A 21452-nucleotide genomic window follows, 5' to 3' on the forward strand; every position below is an offset into this window, starting at 1 on the left:
TTGGAATCGGACAGAGGAAAACATTTTAACAGCAAAATAGTGAAGATGTTGTGCTCCACACTGAATATCGATCAAAAGCTGCATTGTAGTTATCGACCAGAAGCTTCAGGAATTGTGGAACAAGTGAATGGCACTTTGAAGAATAGATTGGCTAAAGTAGTGGCATCCACATCCTTGAGTTGGCCAGATGCTCTTCCATTGGTGCTCATGAGCATGCGCAGCACACCTGATAGGAGGACAGGTCTCTCTCCCCACGAGATCCTGATGGGGAGGGCCATGAGACTTCCTACAGTTCCAACTACTGCTCTATTGAATATTACAGATGATCTGATCTTGGATTATTGTAAAGGACTGTCTGACGCCATCCATTCTGTGTCCCTTCAGGTGCATGCGGCTGAAGTTCCAGCAGCGAGGAACCTGTGTCATGACCTGAACCCAGGGGACTGGGTCCTGGTTAAAAAGCACGTCCGGAAGAACTGCCTAGATGTTCGCTGGCGTGGGCCCTTTCAGGTAATCCTGATCACGAACACCGCGGTGAAGTGCGGGGGGCTGCCAAATTGGATCCATGCATCCCATACTAGAAGAGTTCCAGCACCTCTAGAAGGAACAGCTCACATCCCAGACGAAAGCCCGGAAGTGGAAGAAGAGTCGCAAGAAGGGATTGAGGCAGCTGAGGGGGTGTCGGAAGAAGTTGGGAATGCATTGGATTCAGAAGAAGAGCGAAGGCAGGACGGCAGTGAGACAGAAGACGCAACCGAAGGAGAGAGCAGAAGTGAATACGACTCAGACTCAGATCCGTATCGGAGCGATCAAGAACCAAGTGGGAGGACAAGGAATAGGAGAATAAGGCTTGGAGCTGCCACTTGGCCAACAAGGAGAAGAAGGCTAAGTCTGAGGTCGGCCCAGGAAGAAACGCTTACTCCTATATCCGAAGACTCAGATCCAGAAGAAGATATCCAGGATCAAGCCGAGGAGGGTCTTAGAAGATCAAGTAGGGTGCGAGTGCCTAGCAGAAGATACTCTACTCCCGATTGGACCTACCTTGTTGCAGATGTCTGGGAGACACAGAACAGGGAGGATCAGGGAAGTGGAACTGATCAGAATTGACCCGATCATCACAGTGCAAATAAAGTTTCTACTGCCAGGAGCGGAGACCGAAAGGTTGCTGACACTCAACATCGTTCATCCTGCTCTCCTGAGTGGAATAAGAAAATTGCTTTTAGAGACAGTTGAGTTTCCCGTTTGCTGTTCACGATATCCAATATTGGAGGGAACTCTTCTTCGTTTGGAAATGCTTGAACGAGTAGTAGAATTACTAGGAGTGCTTATTGTTGTGGACTAATACCATATTGTGAATGTCTTCAAAGGGGTGCAGATCTGGAAAGGTGAAGAAAGTGATCTTGATTAGAACGGACCCCTTTGTAACTGTGGATGTAGAACTAATAGTACCAGGATTGGAAATTGAAAAAACGCTAACTCTCAATTTCGTCCGTCCACTTGTCTTGAGCGAAATAAGGAGAATAATCCTAGAAAGGGTTGACTTTCCATGTTGTGGTACGAACTGTCCAGAACCTGAGGGAATGATACTTCGGATGGACGTTTATGAAGAAGTAGTGTCACTCCTTGAGTCATACATAACTTCAGACGAAAATAAGACTGTTGCAAAGAAATTGTAAACTTGTTGCAAGATAACCTAGCGCCGAGTGGAAGAAGAAAAGTGATAGGGGTTTCATTTTAGTGGATGGAGAAGGGCTAGGGTTGTCTATTTTACTGGACTTTGAACTGTTTTGCGGAAACAAATTGTCAAGCTTCCAAGTGTTTCAAGAAAGACATTGCAAGAGAGAAAGACTTTGTTTGAAAAGAAGAGGAAGTGAATGCTGGAAGAAAGTCGAAAACTACACTGTTTGAGAACATGGAGGCTGGCAACCCGAACCGCAGGGCAAAATGTATAGCTGTTACATTTTTAGGAGTAGTGGTTTCTCTTATAATTTTAGTGGTAACTGTTTCATTCCTAGCGGGACACGAAGGGGATGGAACCACAGTTAAGGAGGATAAGGGAGTGTCAACACCGAGAACTACCATTATTAAGGAGAAGGGAAACATCAATGAGAAAGACAAAGCGTTGTTAGATGCAGAAGTAAAAAGGTTACACATGGATGAGTCACAGGGGAATTACAAGTCAAATGCTTATGCTAAGTTGCTTTATGAATATGTTGATGCCATGGAGGTAAAGGACTGCTATGTCTGTATGCAATTACCAATTTCGGTGGAGGAGGGTATCAAATACCATCATCTCCCGTTGACATATGGGATAACGTGCAGTTTATTGTTAAGTATGTTTTATGGACGAGACGGATTTGAGTATTACTTCTCGAATTTCGACTCGACATTGCCAGAGGTTCCGAATTTCAAGCATTTGAACAAATGGGACTACTACAAAAGCGAAGACAGGTTACACAAATGGTTTATTCCATGGAGAACGTTAGATACCTCACATGCTCGAAACAACAATCTGACTTGTCAAATATCAGAAGTTGAGAAAAAGTTTATAGCTCAGGTAGATACTAGATACAGGAAGCAGAAGGTATTGAAGGCATCAGGACAAGGAGAAACAGATTGGACCAAGGAGGAAAGGGCACAACAACGAAAAGGTAGTATTGGTCCAATTGCTTTGGATAAGGAGAAACGGGGGAAACTGTGCATTCACAGGAGTTACTCCTATTATGAAAACGTTTATGTAGGACAAGTAAATTGCGAACATGCCTTTCAATTGGAGTACTACTCTAAGAACTTCATGAAAGGGATGCAAGCAATACCAAATGTATATTTTGTATGTGGAAGATATGCCTATGTGAAGTTACCAGATAATTGGTACGGATCATGCTATCTGGCTGTTGTCTTCCCTAAAATATATCATGTTGAGAATTTAGACACGCCTAAGAAAGAAATATCAACTAGATGGAAGCGAGGGCTGGGTGCAGCAGAAGTAGTCGGAGATGTAATAGGTGCTGCATTCCCTTTCCTAGGATTGATAATGAATGACATTAAGATCAGGAGGTTAGCTACAGTCGTAGATAGGCTATCTGCCAGTACTGCAAGATCCTTGATGCTGATAGAGGGGGAGATGCAATCGATTAGGGCAATGGTTCTTCAGAACCGACTTGCTTTAGATGTTCTGTTAGCAAAAGAGGGAGGAGTCTGTAGGGCCTTGAAGGTACAGGAATGCTGTACTTACATTCCAGACAATTCAAAGCCTCTAGAGAAGTATATACAAAACATCACTGCCATACACTACGAAATTGAGGACCTGGCAAAGGTAAATGTGTGGGAAAAAGTGGGTCATGGAATGGGTAAAGTTGGAAGTTGGTTTGCCAACTTAGGAAAGGGTATCGTTTGGTACATATTGAAACCCATCATCATAGTAGTGATTTGTGTAATCACTTTGTGGGGATTGGTGCGTTTGTATCAATGGTATAGAGCAAATAGGTTACAGAGAGCTATGAAGAAACAGGAAGAAGAGTTGACAGCGATGCAGGACACTCAATATAAGAGTCTGAAAGCATTAGAGAGTATGAAAAGAAGTGGTACTGTCCTGACTTCACTTTAAAAAGGTTCTACATTTTGGTGTCATGGTGATGATGACCCCTGAAGGTCATCAAAGGGGGGACTGAGAGAGCACAAGTTTGAAAAAATGTATAAGTACGCCATATTTACAAGCACGTAGTTAGTTAACATGTACTTTGCACCAGAGTGTTTATATTTAGAAGTGAAATACACAGAGTGTCTTATATTCAGTAGTGAAATGCATAGAATGTTTAAGTAGAGTAACAATAATCATAACTGTGTGAGATTAATGTAGAAATGTTTGGGATGAATATGAAAACCTCACGTTCTCATGTTAAAGGAATAATGTAAGAGTTGAATGTAACTCTAAAAACCAGTATATTGTGTAGGCCTCATGGCAATTCACAAGCAAATCTAAACGTGCTGCTAAAATAATGTGAGACAAGGTTGACATGGTTCTTTCAAAATGTACTATTGAACTTAGGGTTAAAAGTATATGCTTTATAGATGTGTTATTTTAGAAACGTATGCTAGTTAAGAATGTTTGCTGTTTAAATCAAGTTAACGTTTTAAGAGTGCAGGAACCTGCTGCATGTAAATCAAGTAGGCCAGAACAGATAATGTCATGTAGTTTAAATCGTCATGTGCTCGTTAGAGGAGAGGTCGTGAGGTGTCCAGTATGGAGCTCTGAGAGTGTTTTATGGCCTAAGATATGGTGAAGTCTGGAATTTGAGGCCCACTGCAGGACGAGTTGTATGCAGGTGCAAGGGTCCTAATCAGCTCGAATGAAAGGGACTTTGTTCAGTGGCGCCTTGCGCAGGCCTGTAGGAGTTTCCAGGAATTTCAGGGGGTATCAGCGCACGGAAGAAGCCGCCTGGGAACCAAGGCCAACTTTAACGAGGGTCTTCAAGAGTACCATCATGGAGTTTGCCGCGGAAAGATGTACCACGTGAGGGGCGTCCCAAGGGGCGTTTCTATTGGAAATGTGATTTGGTATTAGGGAAAGTGACCCGGGAGGAGAGCAGAGCAGATGATTTTGGGAGCCTAAGGAAGCGGATGGGTAGGCAGATAGGCTGATCAGGAGAGACCCATTATCAGAGAAGAGACAAAGAGAAGTGCGTGATCTTCTTAGGAAATCACCACGGCTGACACCTAGAGGGTTAAGATCTTGTTAAGTAGGGATGTCATTTAGTGTAGTGTAGGGACAGACTAACCTTAATTTTTCTTTCTGTAATGACTTTGAGGTTGCAACTTGTATTCATTTTGGCAACACTCATGTTATTAGAGCTTGTACTTATTATTCTGTTTTTCAGACTCAGACTATTCAAAAAGTTCATGTTCATAGTGATACCGATATACCTTTTGAATCTCATTTTGAGAAGTTTGTATCTTCAGTTATCTTTGACTTTATATTAAATCTTTAAAACTTAATTTTGGTCAGTGGTCATTTAGAGTGGTGTAAGTTCTTAAATTGATTGTTTACTGTGAGATTACCTTTTACTCAAGACAGGTACCAACGATTCAGTCGACAGGAAATGGGATTTGGTAAGAAAATTAGTAACCAGTAATCCCGCGTTAGCAAGGCCATTGTGGATAGACAGCTGCATGTCTAAGTTATAGAAAGCACTCTTGTAGGCGTAATAGCGGCACATACTCGTACTACAGTAGGCGTGCCAGCATCCACACACGTGAGGATCCCACCTGTATTTTTTTTAAATCAATTTGAATTGCATTAGAGATGAAACATAGTACACTCATGTAATACATACTGAACTGAGACTGAGCAGTTATATTTAGCTATATAGGAAGGACCTTCCATAGTCACATGAGGGCAGACTTTCAAAAACTATTATCGGTTTCTAGAATGCTCTTTTGTTACAGAATAAGGCCTTGTGCTAGGCCAAAAACTAGCCCCAAGAAACCTTGTTTGAACGTGTGCTATATTACGACTGCTTAACATAAAATAACAACAAACAGTTAACATTACAGGTGAGGGAGCGAAAAGATTAATTGTGGCAGGTAGGCAGTACAGTCTTAGAGGGGCTGTGGTGTTAGTCCTACAGGCACATTGAGCAGGGTATGATCAACTAACTTGCCTCTTGCACATCTTAGGGTGAGCACCTCACTCAAGGTATTCGCGGGGAGTATCTCCAACCATGAACCTTTCACCAACAAATTATTGTTTTCAGACGTGTTGCTCTACTCAGTTCCGTGGACGCAAAGTAAGGCCAGAACACCCACAATGCATTGGGTGGTCACACAAAACTTCAGAAATGGAGCCTCTGAGCCTGATTCGCAACGGGCCTCCGCACGCGTGTCGGAGACCCCACAGTTGAGAATTCTCATTGCGGAGATTCCGCCCCAAGTGCGCCGACTCCCCCATGAGTGCTGGTCCTACACCACCAGGGCCTGCGCGCACTGGCGTAAAGAAACTTGAGGGGGCCTCCCTGCAAGGTATGTGGAGGGGCCCCCTCCGGGCTCAATCAGGAGCTCTCCGGCCAGAGTACAGTGCTGAGGGGGGCTGCGGGGGCCTGTTTTACGCCCTGCCTCCGCCACAGATGTGGAGGCCCTTTGTAAATCAGGCCCATTGTCTGTAATGACCTGGAAAGAGATGGTCACCGTGACACACCCAGTGACAATTATGCCGCATGTGTAACCATATAACATAAAACCCTACATATTTAAATGGGATGGATGAAGCTCTGTTTAAGAACCCAAAGCTGCCGCCCTCTGGAGGAGCCACACTGCTGTCTTTGACCTTGATCAGGGCTAGTGGGCACGAGAAGAGGTCATTGGCCCGGACAGAAGTGCAGGTTGATTGAGATGGGCACTTTTATTAAAAGTCTATCCTGGATGCTTTTCATTAGAAACTTCAATAAGGTTTGTGACACCGGGCCTAATATGAAGATGATGAAAAAGTAAGTGTTCCAGGGCTGGATGGGAAATGCAGATGGTGAATAATTAATTTTCTTTCAAGGGAGATGTCAGAGGGTATGCTGAAACATCAGTTTTCAGAATGGAGATGATCAGAGTGGAGTCCCAAGGGGGTTCAAGGCAACAGCCTCTATTTCTTATGATCTCATCAGAGGCTCTGGAGAGAGTACAGGGCCAGGCTACATTTCCAGAAGTCATCAAACAGCGCAGTGCGGTGGCCAGCGGTAAATCCTTCGCAGGGGATGTTGGCAAGCATAACTCTGGTCAGAAAACTTCAGAAAGTAACAAGTCTAGAGCCCAGATCACAAGTAGCCCGAAATGCCCACCCTGCATAGAACTTTGCTTGCGCACAGATTGGAATTCTGTGTAATGGGGTAATTACCGGGTTGGTAAACTCCGCACTCTTCATTTTCCCCAAGTCAATTTCGCAGCGTCAAACCTGCCAAAATGCCCAGTAAGAACCGGGGGACATGTGCAATTGTGTGCAACAAAAATCCAATTCCTTGTATTATGCAGAATTTCCGAGTTTAAACTCAGAAAAAGCAGGTGTATGCCAAGAACCGGTCTTTATCTCAACCTTTGGTGTAATCATTTACCAGGTCCTTTAAAGATCTAATGTCCCTTAAAACCACTTATGTTCGGGCCCGAAAATGTGAGCTCTCTAAATATCACAGTTCACTGGAAGAACCTGAAAATAAGTGTTTGCTTCTGAATTCCACCCATTGGGGTGGCAGAGAAACAGAGATATGTTCAATAATAAGAACTATTATGTAGGGAAGCATAAAGGACATGAGTGACACATGTACCTTGTACATGTAGGTGTGTAGGCTGCAGTGTGTAGTCTGTCCTCCTCGTGTGTACAATATGAAGTTTTATTTATTATGGTAGCTTTTTTAGCCCGTGGTTGTTACCAGGGGTGTCAGATGAGTGGTCAGCAAAACGCAACGCAAAAAGGGTGAGTGTTCACAAAGGTGTTATAGTCTTGGGGTGCTCAGTCAGAAACTTTTTGCAGCACATTTTCTACACCTGAACAGAACCGGTGTAAGTGGTTCAGAAAATGTAGGCGAGTGCAGCAATACAGTCTATCTACACAGGCAGATATTTAAACATAAATCATCACATTTGTTAAAGGAAAATAAGCAAACCGAAAGAAAAATCTGAATTCCTCACATTTCCTAGGTCTGTGATGGCCGGCAGTGTGCACAGCACACACACATCATTGGATCATTAAAATAAAGAGTTTATCAGCAATAAATGTGATTGTCATATAAATAGCAAATTAGACATTACTTTAGGTGAAGTTTACGTAGGTTCTGAATGTTTGTGAACACCTAGGACACTAATAAACCACTAGCAGAGACGTTTTAAGGCGTGGGCAAAGTGGGCTCTGGCCCAGGGCCCCAGCATTTCAGGCCACCCATGATAGAGCCAGCTCTGTTCTGCTGAGTCTTGCCCTAATGACATTGAATAATTCTTAAATATATTGTTTTAAATATTGTTTTCCTTTAATGTATTTCTAATGTGGGTGTTGTGTCAGTCTTTTACAGACATATTTGCAGAGAGCTATTGTGTTTGTTCCATGCAACTTCCACAAAAAAGGTCGATTATACCAAAAGAGGACCTGACATTTGAGAAATACAAGACCTCACATATGAGAAATGGGAGGGTGTCTCAGAGATTATGTGCAGTGATATTAGTCAGCTGCTGCTATGTTGCAACATTAAAAAACACACATCACTATCCCTGAATATTAGAAGTAAACACATTTTGACAAGTGTGTATGCGCACCTCAGTGACCTTTCTAAAGAGGGCATGAAAGAGCTGAAATCATTAAAATGTCCCTGACTACTAGGATGTGTAAATTACCTTTGTCGCCAAGTAAATTCCCAAATGCATGTGTACAACAAGGTGTGGTCACTTTATCAGCTTATGGACCTCTGTGTGATATCACACAGATTTGATTGGTCAGTATGGAAAGGTCATCTTGCCACATTCGAGGGAGCCACGCAGCGAGTGACACCTAGGGGCATATTACCAAGCAGGGCGATAGGCAATTATCGCCGCTTTAGCGGACTTTTTCGGCCGCTAAGCGGCGATATTTCTATCGCTCTATTAGCAAGCTGTCGCTAACAGCAGTTAGCGACAGCTTTAGGCGATAGCGAGCGGTTTGGGTCCCACTTTGCATGTCAGCGATATTTATCGCTAATGACATGCAAAGTGGGCGTACCCAACCTGTTAGCGACTGAAAGCAGTCGCTAACGTCGCTATCGCCTATTAGCAAGGCAGGCGTAGCGATGGAAATATTCCCACTATCGCAAAAAACTAACGCCTGCTCTGACCAGTTCTTAGCCATGTTATCCAATGGGAGGTGGATAAAATGGCTGAGCATTTTGTCGCTAATGCGTGAATATCGCTGTATTCTCAGCGATCTTCACGCTATCGCCGGAAAATGTATCGCTCTGGAGATAAACGTTGCTAATAGCACGTTATCTCAGCGATAATTTCTGGCGATGCTTAGCGATAAAAAATTAGTTGCTAAGCCTAGTTAGCGATAAATATCGCTAATCGTTGGTAATATGCCTCCAAGTTTTTTGTATTCTATCTACTGCATTTCGTAAATTGAGTCTTCACTTTAAGGTAGACGATGCTATAAGGTAAGGGTGTGACTAAAAGGGCTTTCGGAATGTGGTATCAAGTGAAATTTTTGGGTTCAGGCCCAGATTAACAAAGTCCTTTGTTTCCCTTCTGTCACGCAAGGCAATGTAGGGGCTTAAGTGAGTTTTATTAAGCTACGAAAGGCCACCTTGCGTGGAGCTGAGTGGCTTAGTACGTAACTTAAGGTAGCACAAATTGCTGCCTTGTGATGCTCTTCATTGGGAAGGCGTTCCGTGGGTGGAGCATGGGCGTTTCCACGCATCCATCCATTGATTTAAATGTAATCCCATATTTACTAAGGGCAGTTAACCTGGGATTACGTCAAAATGGTACGTCTTTCCAACAGAGGCGTAACAAGGAGAAATATCTTCCTTTTGCCGAACTTTCTCTTTCATTCTGCAGCACACATAGAAAGAGTAAAATGCCCCTAAGGATCGTTCTTGTGCAGAAAGGTATTCCTTCCTGCACAAAAACAATCCTGCCTGTAATGCAGGCTCCATTGTACCCTGGCACAAGGGTGCTTGCGTTGGCGCCAGCCTGCACTCTGCGCCAGTGCAGGGAGAGAGCAGGGATGCCCCATATTCAAATAGATGTGGCACGTTTCTAGGGGCATAGTTCTAAGGGCCATATGTAGGAGAGGCAATACCGGTCGGTAACTGTGAAATTCAGGTAAATTTCACCGTTACCGACCGGTATTTAGGTATGTGACGTGTAGGAGACAGGTTTCAGGATTCGGTAATGATTCGGTAAATTACCGAATCCTGAAACCTATGTAGGAGGCACTCAAGTGAGTGCATTTTTGCATTCAGGATACGTTATTTACCACCAACTATAAGTTGATGGTAAATAACGAATACCTTTAAAAAAGCATTTTTTTGCTTTTTTGTCAGTGCCATGTGGCAGACATACATGCTCTTAGGTCATGTATGTGTGCCACATGGGCACACAAGCACAATTCAGGGGTGCAACAGGGTGTCAATGTGACACCCTGCCACCCTTGGATATGTTCCCCCTATTACCGATTCAGTATTTACCGAATCGGTAATAGTGAATGGCTTCCCATTCATTCCTATGGGCCTCCAGGCCCATAGGAATGAATGGGAATTACCGAATCGGTAATCGGAATATTACCGATTCGGTACATTTTACCAAATTTTTACCTACACACTATTTACCGATTTTCAAATACCGAATCGGTAAAATTCGGTATTTAAAAATCAGTAAATAGTAATTACCTACATATGTCCCTAAGCTCCTTGTGCCACCAGAACATCACTTTAAGTGACGCTTCAGCGGTGCAAAATGCAAAATCATACTTATGAGGTCACACAAAGCCACTCTGCATGGCTTTGAATGGCCTCATAGACACGGAGTAATGCAAGGCTGCACAAATCGCTGTGTTGCCGTATTCTGCGCTTGGGCGGCATTTCATGGGCGTTGCTGCGGGTGCTACCTCGCCACACCCATAGATTTTGACGCTACCCCAGATTTACAAAACCATGTGAACCTGGGGATGTGCCAAAACCTTACACCTCCCCAGGGGAGTCGCAACAGGGAGAAATAACTTTATTTTTCCTCGTTTTTTTCCTCTTTTTATGAGTTCTGCATTCTCCATTTTCATAGAAAGAGGAAAAAGCTTCCCAGAATTGTTTTTGTGTAGGAAGGTGCCCCTTCTTGAACAAAACAAATCTTGCAGACAACACAGGCACCCTTGCACAATGTGCAAGGGTGTCTGCATTGGCCTTAGGCTGCAGAAATGACGCCAGCCCAGGGGGAAATGGCAGGAATGCACAGTATTGGATAAATGCGCTGCATTCCTGCTCTTTCACTTTGACGTAGGGCCTTTGCCAAAATGCCATAAATGAGGCTCTAAGGGGCATATTAGCAAGAACCTCGTTAAAATTATCGCCATTTTAGCACCAGGAAATTGCTGCTAAAACGGAGATTATGGGCTTGCTAATATGCGTTATAGAATTCCAATAGAAGCCCAGGTTAGATGTCCTGCACATCTAACCTGGGCTTCTATTGGAATTCTATAACGCATATTAGCAAGCACATTATCACCCTTTAAGCGGCAGTTTCCTACCTCTAAAACGGCGATAATTTTAATGAGGTTCTTGCTAATATGCCCCTAAGTTCCCAAACATGGAAATGATTGTGAGGGAATGGAGTAATTTATATTCCCACAATAAGAGGAGATGAAGAAAACGGAGGTGGTGCCAGAAAATATCTGAAAAATAGCATAACATGTATTTTGCACCATCCCAATACCTATTCAGTTCTCAGAACAAATTCAGTTCCATAATACCAGGAATTTAGTTGTAGGGTTGGAGCTGTACAATTTTAGTATCCTTGCTTGCACGAAACTCCCTGCAGCCTTGGATGTCTGCAAACTGCCCTGGAAGGCAACTGGAACTTCAGATCATCTAGCTGGTGGGCCGAAGGAAGGGGTTAGTACTGAGCCAGACAATCCCCATGGGGCAGCTGATCAAGGTTGCTAAAACACAATGTAGCCTTCTTGGAAAGGCTTTCAGCATGGGCAATTGACAACTAGAGGTAGTATTCGTTTACCAGTTATTTTATATATATATATGGCAGTGGTTCCCAAACTGTGGTCCAGGGACCCCTGGGAGTCCGCAAAGCCTCGTCAGGGGGTCTGCGACTACTTAGAAAATTATATAATCTTAACAGAAGAATAAAGTGAATATAAATAAAGAAGCTAATTGTACAATTGAAAATTTTAAATACAAGGAATTTGGAAATTGGAGGTCAAACAATTAAATTAGTATCCTCAGATTGATTCATAGGAACAGTGCAGGTGCTCGAACAGAACATAGTATGGACGATGAATGGCCTCAACTGAATTTAGAAAACTTCCGACCTTTCTATTAAAATTACATTTTGATTATTTTTATTTATATGTTTTGCAAATTAAATAAAATGTGTCATCATTCGTGTATTTGTTTGATGAAGGCTTTTTTCCGTATTGTTTGCTGTTCAGATCATCGGCTTAGGCTGTGGTCCCCGACTTCCAGTAATGACTCGTGGGGGTCCCTGGATTCCAATAAGGATTAAGTGGGGTTCCCCGTGTTCCAGTAATGCTTAAGCGGGGGTCCCAGAGTCAAATGTTGGGAACCACAAATATATGGTATTCTGGCACACCGCTGATGGATGCCTATTTTCCTAAACTCCTAGCATCCTTTGCCGCTCAATGTCGCGCCTCTCACCCGCTGGGGACCTCCCTGGTGAGGCTGTGGATGCGCCTGTCCTCCTCCAGCGTACCCCCTAGTCAGTGGAACACATGGCGCGAGTGATGCGCTTCCCTTGGAAGGCAGGCAATATGTGCAGATAATGAATGTGAAACTGACTAACCTCTAGCTGATGCTAATGAAGGCACTAATGAGCCGATTCACTTCTACAGTGTCCTCACCGAGGAGAAGGGCTGCAGCAAGAAAGATATGGTTTTCATTAAACAAAATCAAGCAAATGAAAAAGTAGAATGGAAAACTGCCAAGAGCAATTACTGTGATAAAGACTGAGTCTAATGTTTCCATCCATGACCTCTTACTGTTCTTAGTGATTTCACATAAGCGCTTGCGGCGTGCCCAAATATGAGTCCTGTAGGCTACTGGATCTCATTTCAAGTTCAACAGATGAACACCCATGGAGATCTTAATGGTCATCATGTGTTTGTTGAATAGTTCCAGTATGTCCTATATAATCAGTCGAGGGGTTGTCATGCACCAGTTCTATGTAAATGCCAACTAGGACCGCCAAGATGGCCGAAACATGCACACTGCGTCAAGAGAAAATGGAAGGCACGCATGCTCAGTAGGGTTTGAACCTTGGTTAGTATTGGATGAGGAATTATCACGCGGGACTGATTTTTCAAAGATACAGAGCCACACAGAATTCCCTATTCAATGAGGTTTTACTCATACATTTACCACCTACTTTGAACAGGTGTGTGTGAGGATGTGCGTGGGGTGGGGTGAGTAAGTGCGCAGATGAAGTAAGCAAGGGAAAGGGAAAGTATTTTCAGATGGGGGAGCAATGTTGGAACCAAAACCAGGAAGACCTGGCTTCTGCATTCAAAGGCTCCTTGAGTCACTTTATCCCACACCTGAGAAAAACAGGAGCGAAATTCTATGAGGTAAATCTGCTCTGCTTTTTTCATGGCCAGGCCCTCAACCTCAAAGAAAACGCCTGAGGCCAGCTGGATGCATCATGGTCATACGGCTCCGACCTCCTTCTGGAGAGGGGTTGATCCTTGCTTGATTCAAGACCACTGACCTGGTCAGTGTGACCGCTCTACCCCCACGCAGCTCCATCACTGAGGATTGACCCTTGAGGTCACTCTTGCAGGGTGTTCGAGCCCCTCCTCCACCGGCAGGCTTCTGCATGCGCCTCATCCCTGGTGGTCCAGTGGGAGAGCAATCTGCTCTTCTGCTGTTTTGCCTCTCTTGCCTCTTTTTCATCTTTCTATTTTCTCTTCCTTCTCTTTCTGTATTCAGTTTTTCCTCTTTTTATAGATGTTCTTGTCTCCGTGCTTTCCTCCCGTCACTGGTGCCCCAGCGGCCCCTCACCCCTCCAATGTGTCCTTCTCGTCTCCCAGCTGACCCACCCTCCCCCGATCCCTACTTAATGGCGGCCGCTGAGTGGCGGTGCTCAGCGCGCAAGGCACGCCAAAGGCAAGCTTGTCTATGCCTGTCTGCAACCTGACCGCAACCAGTGCCAGGGACCCTGGTCCTCTGACCCGCCTCCACTACAGCTCCAGCACCCTTGGCTCTCTCAACCCCAGACGCAGCAACAAATGCCAACTGTCAACGCCGAGCAACAACCAAGGCTTGCTCTCCTGTCTACACTGCTGCTCCACCTTCACCCACCTCCGTACCCAGGCAGCGGACCCCTGCCTTCCGGACTTCTCCGATCACAAACCGCTCAACTGCATCCTCCTCAGTATGCGCTCCATACACAAGCATGCAACAGAAATCTGGGACCTCCTCAACACCAGCGCACCCAAAGTCGCCTTACTCACAGAAACCTGGACCAACGCCAACTCAGTGCCCGACATCGCCACCGCCATTCCCGACAGATTCAAGATACTGCGGAAGGACCGCCCCATCCGCCCAGGAGGAGGCATCGCCATTGTCCACAAAAGCACCCTCCACATGATGACCACCGGCCCGAATGACACCACGACATTCATGGAGCACCTCCACTTCCAGATCCAGACAAACCCTCAAATGACTCTCTGCGGAACCCTCATCTATAGGCAGCCCACCCCGCGCTACTTTCACCAACACCATCACCGACCTCATCGCACCCTACGCACTCTCCTCCACAGACTACATCCTACTCGGAGACCTAAACTTCGACCTGGACAACCACGATGACCCTAACACCACCTCCCTCTTAGAGAACCTTGCCAACATATGACTGTAGCAACTAGTCAATGCCCCCACGCACACAGCGGGACACACACTTGACCCTGTCTTCGCAGAAGGACACAGCGTCTCCTACAGGCACACAACAGAACTCCTCTGCACAGACCACTACTGCATCCACTTCTCCTTAAAAAACAACACAGTGCACAAGCATTCCCACCGCCTCCTCCGCAGAAGCTGGAACAAAGTCACCTCTGCCCGAATCAGCAACCAACCACCGACTACACCAGACGCTAACACCGCAGCATGTAAATTCCAACGCTGGATCACAAACTGCTCTGACACACTCGCCCCACTTAAGAAAGCCACAGGACAACACATCAAGAAAGAAAGCTGGTTCACTCTTCACTCCAAAAATCCAAATGCTCCTGCCCACAACTCGAAAAGACATTGAGGAACAACAAAATCTCGGAAACATGATCCACCTACAGAGCATCCACCACAGCACACCGCCAACTCATCAAATCCACAAAGAAGAAATCCCTCCAAGGCAGAATCCTCACCAACGCTCATAATACCAAAGAACTCTTCTCCATCATCAAGGAAGTTGCGAAACCCTGCAGCAAAACAACAGATGTACTACCCTCCCAAGACCTCTGGGACAGACTCAACACCTTTTTTCAGCTCAAGATTAAGATGATCTACGACAACTTCAATTATCGAGACCTCTACACTGCTCCAGCCCCCCCCCTAGCAATGCCACCCAACAGTCCCTGCTCAGTTGGACACCACTCACGACAAAAACACCTTAAAGACCATGAAGAGTATCCACTCCAAAGCATCCCCAGACCCCTGCCCATCCCACATCTTCCACAGAGCCGCCACAGCTATCGCTTCTACACTATGCAGGACCATCAGCTGCTCCCTCGAGGCCACCACATTCCCCGACGACTGGGAACACGCCGAAGTTAACCCCCTCCTGAAGAAACCCTCCTCAGACCCGACGGCCCTCAAAATGTTTAGGCCCATTTCCCTGCTTCCATTCGCAGCCAAAGTTATTGTAAACGCAATCAACACCCAGCTAGTAAACTTCATTGAAGCTGATAATGTCCTGGACATCTCTCATTTTGGATTCTGCTGCAACCACAGCACAGAGACTGCCATACTTGCCGCCCCTGTGGACATCCACTCACTCCTCGACCAGGGTCAAACGGCAGCCCTCATCCTCCTGGACCTCTTGGCTGCCTTCAATACCATCTCCCACCGCACACTAGCCACCAGGCTCTACGACGCCGGCATCCGCAGAAAGGCCCTCGACTGGATATACTCATTACTCACCGGTAGAACTCAGCGAGTCAGACTCCTGTCCTACCTTTCGGAACCAACAGAGACCAACTGTGGAGTGCCCCAGGGATCAGCCCCACCCTCTTCAACATCTACATGGCCCCCCTCTCAACCATCGTTAGAAACCACGGTCTCAACATCGTCTCCTATACCGACGACATCCAGCTTAGGCTGTCCCTCACCAACGAACCCAACATCACCAGATACAACTTCCAAGAAGGGATGAAAGCCGACGACACCTAGATGAAGAAGAGCTGCCTGAAACTCAACTCAGAGAAAACAGAAGTCCTCATCCTTGGTTCCACCCTCTCCGCATGGGACGTTTCTTGGTGGCCCCCCGCCCTTGGAAACCCCCCCACCCCAACAGACCACGCACTAAACCTCGGCATCATACTAGAATCATCACTCACAATGAACCGCCAGATCAAAGCCGTATCCTCAGTCCTGCTTCAACACCCTCTGCATACTCTGAAAAACGTTCAGATGGATCCCATCCGAATCTAGAGAAAGTCATGCACGCTCTCATCAGTAGCAGACTGAACTACGGCAACACTCTACGCCGGAATCAACAAGAAGCTACACCACAAACTCCAGACTGTCCATAACGCCATAGCCAGACTGATCCTAGACATCCAAAATCTGAAATTTCGGATGACATTTTTCCTTTCATGTCAGATTTTCTAACTCCTAACTGAGCGAAAATTGTTTTTTTCCTGCTAGGTTACTTATCCGAGATTTCAGATTTTGTAGGTCTACATTTGAAACAGGAGGGTGGACCTAGTGTATCCCTCTACCTCCCCCCGTTTTTTAATTTTAATCCTAGACATCCCTCGTCACAGCCATATCACTCAACACCTCTGCAATCTCATCTGTCTCCCTATCGAAAGAGGAATAACCTTCAAACTCCTCACTCACGCATACAAAGCCCTACACAACACAGGACCAACATATCTGAAAACCCGCCTCTGCTTCCCCACACCCAAAAGACACCTCTGATCAGCCGACCTCTCTCTGGCCACTGTTCCACACATCTACAAGACCAGAACGGGAGGAAAGTCCTTCTCCTACCTCACAGCCAAAGCCTGGAATGACCTCCTCCTCAAAGCTACCACACTGCTCCAGTTCAGGAAGGACCTCAAGACCTGCCTCTTCGGATGACCCCAGCACTCAACGAAGCCACCCCTCTCCCCCCTGCACCTTGAGACCCTCTCGGGTGAGTAGTTGCGCTTTACCAACCCCTGATTGATTGACTGAAGTTAAAAGGTAAGGATCAGCTACATGAACACCTGCATAATTTATAGACTTAGATAGCGCGGCTTATCACCCGTGAGGGTATCCAGGTACTATTAGTGGGTACAGCGGAGATTAGGTGATTTGCCAAAAATCCTGGGATGTTCAGCCGACGTTGAGTCGCAAACCCGGATCTTCAGCTCCCGAGTCGACAACTCTGGCCGCTGTGCCACATCATCAATGTTAAATTTCATGCATGTATCAGTGCATGTGTTCAATACTCTTGTATGCCACTTTCCTACTGGTTGCTCCACAGGCTTCCCACCAGGGCTTAATTTGAGCCAGTGGTTGCTGGTGGGGTCCACCATTGCTTATATTTGGGGACCTGCATTTAATTTTCCTCCTGGGACATTTACCGAGAGCAAGCGAGGGAAAAACACACATTGTGAAAGAAGGAAGAAGAGAAATATTGAAAAACCTTCACACAGGGAGAAAGCAGGGACCTGCAAGACTGAGATAAAGGGGGAAAGACAGGTTGGTAGTGAATTAAAGAGGCATGAGGTGGATTTCGGGCAACACAGCCATGGTATTCGACCCTCTGACATTTAATAGCACAGGTCGCTGTCTTCTAAGCAGAGCTTTGGGCAGGGCATTAATTCTTTTACAAATAAAGCCCTGCTTCACACTAGTGGTGGATCGGACGGTCTCCTAGTTCTTCATTGGAGTAAAGCAGAGCTGTGAAACTTTATAATTAGCAGGTAGTGGTGGCTATCTGGCAGGCTGACAGGTACAATTGTTTATGGTAAAGTAGTAATATTTGCCTTGAGAGTCTACATTTTGAGTGCTTGTTATGGATTTCAGAGCACCATTCTGCTGATGGAGGGTATTTGGTTAGGGTGATTGGAGATTACTTGAATTCTCGAAGAATCTTGAATACTTGCTTATTAGAAATGTTCGCTGATTGCACAATGCACATGTATTGTAGTACTATTGCTTCTAAAATTGTGATCCAATATTTGCACTAACGTTTTGTGAGTTTCTATTTAACAATATATTATTCAGATTTTTTTCTTGTTCCTTTCTAATTTTCTGAGCTCTGTTTTTAGCTCTTTGAGTTCCTACATGAGCCACTGCTGATTAAGCAACTTATTGTTCTAGGGTTTGTGTCTGTGGCTCTGTTGGCATATGGTAAATATGGCAGGCCTACTGTGAGTTATCTACATTCTGTGATTCCTTCCAAATCTGTACATTTTAAATAGTTTCTCATACATCCTTGCCTTCAGAAAGAGATGAGGTTGTGTGGTGGATTTGTGTTGCGTGAAAAGATTCACCGCAAATTGACTCAAGTGATGGTTATAGAAAATACCAAATCCATACATGGTTGGTCTTGTCAATCTTGTCAATGGTGATATTATTGATGCTTAGAGTTTGGGTCCATCACATGGCCTGGGAAGTTGGTCATGGTATTAATAACCTTAATTAAATTCAGCTATATCTAATTTAGTCCATTAGGATCACGTTGAAGGGGTTGGAGAAAGAAATTTCCCTTAGGAAGCTATTTGTCCATGTCGGATGCGAATGGCTGAGAGACAGGTTCAAACCTTTCTCTAGGGATGCCAGCTGGCCTGGGTGGTCTCTGTTTAGGATTAGATGTAGATTTTATATGCTAGATGTTCAAATAGTTTGTGATATGTGAACATAGTCACATTACTGTGAGTGTGCTGTGGCAAAGAAAATCTGCTTCTGTGTCTCTGCCCTTGAATCTGCTGATATTGTAATTAATGTTGGTTTGCAGGAATTTAAGTTTGATTGTTGGTACCACACCGCTGTCCAGCAATGTGTCCATCATTGAAAGGATGTCCTGGATCCGATGCCTTAGATAAATGTATACAGGGCCGGACTGGCCATAGTGGGCCGGGTAGGCTACCAGGGTGGGGCCGATTTTAGACCCCTGGCGGCCGTTTTTGTTACCGGTGGCTGGTTTTGCAGCATAGCTGCCCCCAGCAACAAAAGCGGCACAAAGCTTTCCGCTAGCATCCCACTCCCCTCAGGGGGCCGGCTGAGCTCTTTGCCAGGACCGGTTTTGGTTCCCGATACGGCCCTTGTGGTATATGTAACCAGCAGAATCTACGGTCACCTTACTTTCTTTAAGATATTTTACATGTGTGTGGAAGGCTAGGAGGCCTTCTTGTTGCTAATCGGTGTTATTTACTTTGTTCTGCATGGAGTCCGCTGCAGAGGCTGTGTGAACACCCCTTCCATCATTGTTTTTTGTAACAGTGCTTATAGAGTGTGAACCAATACAAGGGATACTGCACATAGTGAGAGGTAGCGTTCAAACTATTTCAATAGCCCCAACACAATTAGGAGTTTTCTGAGCTGGGATTGTGTCAATTTAGAAAGATACCTGGGGTTTTCTGGGGCTTAGCCTTACAACAGGACACAAAACTGAGCACAAACTACATCCCTTTAGCACTTGACCCTGAAGGTAGCAAACTCAAGCAGTACAATGCTCACTCGCAAAGACGGTGTAGGTTTCGAGAACCAGAGCTCAATAGAATATCTAACAACAACTAATAAATCACTGTTCAGTAAGTAATTTCATTTCTACAATTACCCTGTTACTAACACACAACGTAACCACTGTACATAATCAGAGGGCATTTATTATATTAATTGAAAACAATACGCATGGTAATCTGGGGGACAGCCTTAGAGCTGATATGCATTGGCCCTTGGACCTTAAATGGGACTCTCAGTGAAGCTGGAGCTCCAGTGACTTAGGGCCAGATGTATCCAAGGGTTTTACCCATTCTGTGTCTCTGGGGAAATGTGTTTGTACATAAGGCCCTTAGTTTCTACAACAATCAACTTTTCTGATGGCTTTTAATACCTCCCTTCTGGGGTTGCAACGTCACTGTACATTTCTGCCCTGGATGTCAGAATGTCCGAGAGGTGTGTGATGCTTAATGACAACATTCATGACCCACATGGATGGGCGAAAGACCCGGTCGCAGGAGACTTGCAAGCCAATTTACAAACCTGTGAGAAGCCAGTAGGCCACTCTCTCTAGCAAAAACTGTTAGTCCTCTACACCCCGATGAGTACTGCTCTAGGTCTCGATCATTGGCGCACACAGTACATGAACATGCATGATCGACATGTGTGCTGAGGCAGAGTCAAAAGGCTAAAGATTGCTATAGCGGAATTGAGACCGAGGAGCATGCTCTTCAGACCCATGCCGGAGACCTTTCTCCATCCCAACAGATAGGCAAAGAATTATAGGTCCTGGGTCACGCGCAAGGTAGAACAGCTCAGAACGATGCATAATAAAGGATGAAGAGTTTCTTTGTTGTAGAAGTAGAAGGCCAGAGGAGCATGTCAGTGACTGGTGAGGTTCTCCTTGTAGAGATATTTCTTTACTAAAGTTCTGTTATAAACTGCATGAAGGATGTAGAAAGCATGTGCTAGGATGGCCATTGTTCTCAATCCTGAGAGCACAGATTGAGAAAGCTTCCCTCCTAATCTTTTATGTCTTGCACTTTTTTAAATTAAATGTTTGCGATACCATGGACCATTATGGCAGTCTGTTTGGTAGCTTGTCTAGGTAAGCTAGTGCTGTCAATCCTAAGGAGGAAAGGAACAACACAATCACATGTATCTGAACAGAAACCACCCAGGACAGCCTGCCTCTGATGAAACGTTATAAATAGATCCCCTCAGCCAAACCAAACATCTGACCAGTGTCTCATATCTGTTAAAGCCACTCAGAAAATAAATCATCTGCTTTATAAGAGTTGCACAAAACATTAAGGTTCAAGGAAAAAAGAACAAAAGTAGAAGGGAAGTGGGGCTTGACTAAACATGAAATACAGCTCAGATCTTTTGTGTGGCTGAGGAGATGCAGTGCACCTACTATGATAAAGATGATATTTCAATACAGCATTTTTGGTAATGATTAGGTAAGGTAGCGATCTGAATGTTACTGCTCCATGGGAGATGCGGTAGACCTTGAAGATGAGTTTAGCTTAAAAGGAAAGTCAGTCTAGTTCAATCTGGGTGGGGGAGATGAAGTCAATTTCTTCAGTAATGAGTGGAGTGATGGTAGAATGGTCCAGGACAAGGTCTTCCGTTCTTGGTCTTAGAGAATATCATCTACTAAGGAGAGATTTCCACAAAAGTAAGGCAGTGTGTGTGGTGTGTGTGTGCGCGCGCGCGCGTTTGTGTGTGTGCACGTCTGTGTCACTGTGCATGTGTACATCTCAATCTGACTGTCCATCTTTGTCCCTAGCCCTTGATTTTGGATGCTTGCAGCAGCTGATGTTTGTTTTCTCAGAC

Source organism: Lissotriton helveticus, chromosome 10 (assembly GCF_964261635.1).
Source record: "Lissotriton helveticus chromosome 10, aLisHel1.1, whole genome shotgun sequence".
NCBI lineage: Eukaryota > Metazoa > Chordata > Amphibia > Caudata > Salamandridae > Lissotriton > Lissotriton helveticus.